We start from the raw sequence: 4,937 nt of genomic DNA, 5'->3' as shown, positions 1-4,937 counted from the left end.
TTTCCACTTTGCATTGTAGGCAGTTTTGTACACTTCCAACTATCATTTACACTAACTTTTGCCATACAGTAGCCTCCACATATGACCATAATGGACCCTCCAGCAGTCACTAAGTGAATGCAGCAGTCCTTAAGCCAATGCCGTGGTCATATATTTAGGATGAACCAGATCTTTTCGTGGTTTCCTTCTACAGGGAGTCCTCGACTTACAACCACAACTTAGCCCCAAATTTCTGTTGCTAAGTAAGATGGTTGTTCAGTGAGTTTTGCCCATTTTACGACCTTCCTTGCCACAGTTGTTAAGTGAATTTGGCTCTCCCTCTGACTTTGCTCGCCAGAAGGTTGCGAAAGACGATCACCTGAGCCTGGGACACTGCGACCACCATAAATATGAACTGCCAAGCGCCCAGATTTGGACCACACGACCGTGGGGATGCTTTAACGGTCATAAGTCTGAAAAATGGGCATGCATTCTTGGCTACAGGATGTTCTCTGCCCTGCGTGCCTTGGTGGCCCTTTGCACCCCTCCGGTGACCCTGAGGACACGGAGAAACGTCCGGGTGGCCTCCAGGACTCTCTGAAGGAAGGCGAGGAGTATAAATCCTCCCCTTCCCCACCCTCCGCTCAGAGCAGAAGAAGCTTCCTGGAGGAGAGGAGAAAAGTCTTCAAAGGAAGACAGGAAAGTCCAGTTGCCTGGACTTTGGGACAACCATGACCTGGATGGCGGAGAGCCTCCATGGGCATTTCTCTTAGTAGAAGCTCCAGGAACTGTCAGGACCCACCTCAATTCACATCTTAGGAAATAAGAACTCTTGGATGCAAGTTTAGTCCAAAAGGAAAATGTTTACTAGGAAGGAATCGATTGTGGGAATACAAGACGGAATCTGACAAAGGTTACATTTCAATCCTATATAAACCATTCCCATTTCAGCCCCTCCCCTCATCCATTTGGTCAGGCTGTCGTCAGTTGCTAGGTGTCAGGTCCTTCCATGGGAAAGGGAACTCTCCTTGGTTTTATGGTTATTGCTTTCCTTTTCAGTTGTAAATGAAGATACAAACCAGATCTGTCTGTCCCCCTCCCTTCCCCCGTTAAAACATCCCCTGTTGTTTGAAAATCGCTTTAGTAACCATCCTCTCCCCCCCCCCCGGAGAGATGGCAGAATCCCCAGTAATAGCACGTTGTTCTACCTATACAATTATGAAATGTGATATAAATGGATTCTGACAGGAACGTTCTTTTCCTTTGCTCTGCTGATGCTCGGCATCTCTGCTCTTGTTCCTCAGCTCATGTATCACGCCCGAGAGTGGAGAACCTCTGGAGGTTCTCCATGAAGGTCTGGGCTTCCTTCTCCAGCACCCCTTCCAGGTAAGAGATGGGAGGGAGGAAGAGAGGGACTCTGGAGGTAGTAGCTGGGGTGACCTCCCTCTCTGGGAAGTCTGCAGTGCTGGGAAGGATAGAGGAAGGAGAAGAAGAGCAGTAAGAGGATGGGATGGGATGGGATGGGATGGGATGGGATGGGATGGGATGGGATGGGATGGGATGGGATGGGATGGAATGGAATGGAATAGAATAGAATAGAATAGAATAGAATAGAATAGAATAGAATAGAATAGAATAGAATAGAATAGAATAGAATAGAATAGAATAGAAAATATGGAATGGAATGGAAGAGAAGAGAAGATAGAATAAAATAAAGAGAATAAAATCATTTATCTGAAATGGTATCAAAGAGCTCTCCTGTCAATCAGGGGGCTGAACTAGAAGACCTCCAAGGCCCTTTCCGAGCGGGCCGAGGTTCGTGCCAGGGAGGAAACTGCCCAAGAAGCGAAGGGGGTGCTTGGTCCTTTCTGAGCTTTGTTTTCCTGTGGATGTTTTCTGACCCAGCTAGGTAACATCGTCAGTACTAGAAGCTTTTCTCTGCTTCTTTACAAGCGTTTTGCCCTCTCCGTATTGATGGTCATCACTGATGATGTTACCTAGTTGGGCCGTGAAACGTCTGCCAGAAGACCACCAAGCTCAGAGAGCCCCAGGAACCCCCCAGTTCAGCCCTGAGCTCCACATTTTCCCTTCGGTTGGAACGACTGAACCAGCAGTCAGGCGAAGGACGTGCAGCAGTTCTGAATGACAAAATCTGACCTTGTGCTTCCCCCCCTCCCTACAAAGCTAAAGAGATGGAGAAGAAGCCCAAAAACAAAAAGGGGAATACCGTCAAGTGGCTAACAGAGGATTTCATCAGTTCGGGATCAGGAGTATTTTACAAGAACATCCCCAAAATGGCTAAGGTAGGTTTCAGTCCAGCCTTTTGCCTTGTTTCTTCTTGACCTTCCTTTCTCGCCTCCTCCTCAGGACCTGGAGATGCTCCAAAAAGCCAATAGTACAGAGGGGAGGGCATGATCCATCCATCTCATACAATCTATGTGACCAATGTAGAAGAATGTATTAGAATCAAGATCATGTGAAGGGTTAAATGCCACTTTATAGTGCCTCAGTAAGGCCACGCTGCAAGAAAAGAGCCATGCGCAGAGAGCACCAAGGACCCCGTGGTCCTCCTGATTCCCCACCATCTTCCTCCCACCTCTTTCCTTCCTCTTCCCTCCTCCGTCCTCTCCTTCCTCCCCTCCTTCTCTCCCAGTCTGTACACCCACTCCCTTGTAGCACTGATGCTCTTCCTCGTCGGAAAACTCTGCACGAAAACAACCACACTCTGAGAGCACTAAGGCCTCCTCCTCCTCCTCCTCCTCCTCCCCATAACCCCCCACCCACCCTTCTAGCACTGGGGATGTTACCTTGTTTGGCCATGAAACATTTGCAAAGCTCAGAGAGCAGCAGGTGCTCCACAGTTCAACCCTGAGCTACAAAGATTCTCTTCCGTTTGCTAAACTGCAACCTCAGGTCCTGCACGCCCAGCCAACCAGCCAGGGGGGAGGGAGTCTGGGAGTTGGACAGCTGGTCCTTGACCTACAACTTCAGCTAAGCCCATATTTTATGTTGCTGAGCAAGACATTTTGTAAATGAGCTTTGCTTTGCGACCTTTCCTGCCACTGCCATTACCTGAATCACTGCAAATGTTAACTTAGGAACACGGTTGTGAAGGGACTCTGGCTTCTCCCTTGACTTTGCTTGTCAGGAAGTTGCAGAAGGGGATCACGTGACCCGGGACGCTGCAACTGTCACAAGGACACGTCAGTTGCCAAGCCTCCGAATTTTGATTACATGACCGCACAATGGTCATAAGTGCGAAAAACGGCCAGAAGTCATTTTTTTTTCAGTTGTACATTGTTGCTTAGAACTCCGAACGGTCACTAAATAAATGGTTGTAAATCGAGGGCCAGCAACATCTGGAGACGGGTTGTTCACTCGTCCTTCCAGGCAGAGGAAGCAAATCTAGGGTCTTCGTCTGGACAACTGTCCTCACAATTTGTGGCAGAGCTTTTCCAGCCGCTCCTCTCCAAAGCTATCTCAGCTCCAGCTGATCCAGCCCGGGATGGTCCCTCTTAGGTGCCTGGTGTCTGTCCCAGCTAGGAAAGTCAAGTAAATTGTGAGAGGTCTCCTGATGCAGAATGGAAAGCGACGCTTTCCTTGGAGACAGCGACCGAAAAGCCCCGTTCCGTCCTCTGCTCCTTCGCTTGGCCACAATTTCTTTATTCTTGTTGCCTAAACAGGTTTCTGCACACCCCAGACTGCCCAGAAGGAAAGTGGATGGATTTCCCTCCCTCCACCAGAAGTCTGCGATCCCAGAAAGAAGTTCCCATCTCTCGTCTCAGGAGAAGGTGAGCGTGCGGAGCTTTTGCCCTTTGGGGGGCGCAATTGACCTCCCTAGGATTCACTCTTCTCCCAACCTTCAGATTTCACTGTACAGATATTATGGGGTGAAACTTCGGGATTGCAGACAGAAAGACCTGGTGAACATCTGGAAAGACTTCTGGGTTTTTCATTTTATGAAGAAACAGACAGAGAAGTGAGTGGCAGTGGGATTTCTGCAGGGCCCTTGCAGACGTTTTGTTACCCAACGAGGTCACATCATCCCTGCTAGAAGGGAATGGGGTTTGTGGGGAGGAGGAGGAGGAGGAGGAGGAGGAAGAATTATGTTGAGTTGTATACACTTTCAACAGCTCAAGACTGTGGTAAATTGGCATTAATCATTGACAGACAATAGACTATTTAAGTGCCTAAAGTCAATCTCAGAATTTCATCAAGATTATCATCTATAGAGTGCTAACGGAGCACGAACAGCTCAGGTGCAAAATTGAGAAGGTCAGGAACAAGAACCTGGACTTGATAGATGGCAGAGCGGCCCTCCTCGCCGAGTTCAGGCAACAACTGAGCAGGTGAGAAGCTTGGGCATTTGTCTACTTTCAGAGGGAGAGTTTCCTGACCTCAAAGCTGTGGCCGCTGCGGCTAACCGAAGAGTGTCTTGCTTGTTGGTTGGGATTCACCTCTAACTTTCTGGTTCTTCTAGAGAGAGAGAAATGAGGCTGGACTTGTGTAAGTCCATGAAGGCCGGAGTCCAGCCTGCGTCAGAGTCAGCGGGGAAGAAAAACGCTGGCAGAGACGAGACCCGCCAACCCAGGAAGCCATCATTCCTCCAGTACCAGCTGAAGGGGGAATGGCTGGAAGCGTCGTTGGAGCGGGTCAAGGCTAAGTCCTCCGGAGAAGCCAGCCAAAATGTCCTCGGATGGCTCCGGCGATCTCTGGAAGGCCGGGACGGAGATCCTTTGGAGGCATCCAGACACTCCCTGGCCGAATGGCTGCTGGCATCCCTCATCAACATCCACAGGGGATGCCCAGAAGCCGCCAGGGAGGACGTGAGAGCTTGGCTGGAGGTCTCCATCACCCACCTGCGGGCAGAAGGGCCGGAAGCATCGGCCCTGACGGTGGAGGACTGGCTGCAGGCTTCCATAGCAGGCCTTGCCAAGGTCGAGCCAGCCGAGGCTGAG

The 4,937-nt window shown here is 49.9% G+C and overlaps 1 long non-coding RNA gene across 1 annotated transcript in view; it reads left to right on the top strand.

Annotated features, from left to right (window-relative positions):
• The window catches only part of LOC310647961, a 57,235-nt gene extending 52,907 nt beyond the window's left edge, over positions 1-4,328 (top strand). Inside the window, exons 2-5 of the long non-coding RNA XR_014493993.1 lie at positions 1,284-1,365; positions 3,663-3,770; positions 3,846-3,958; positions 4,212-4,328. This is a non-coding gene — a long non-coding RNA (uncharacterized lncRNA). The remainder of the gene's footprint in view (positions 1-1,283; positions 1,366-3,662; positions 3,771-3,845; positions 3,959-4,211) is intronic.
• Positions 4,329-4,937: the final 609 nt, after the last annotated feature.

Source organism: Vipera ursinii (genome assembly GCF_947247035.1).
Source record: "Vipera ursinii genome assembly, chromosome: 17".
NCBI lineage: Eukaryota > Metazoa > Chordata > Lepidosauria > Squamata > Viperidae > Vipera > Vipera ursinii.
The sequence above is the reverse complement of the archived record's forward strand: the minus strand, read 5'-3'. Positions and strand labels throughout refer to the sequence as shown.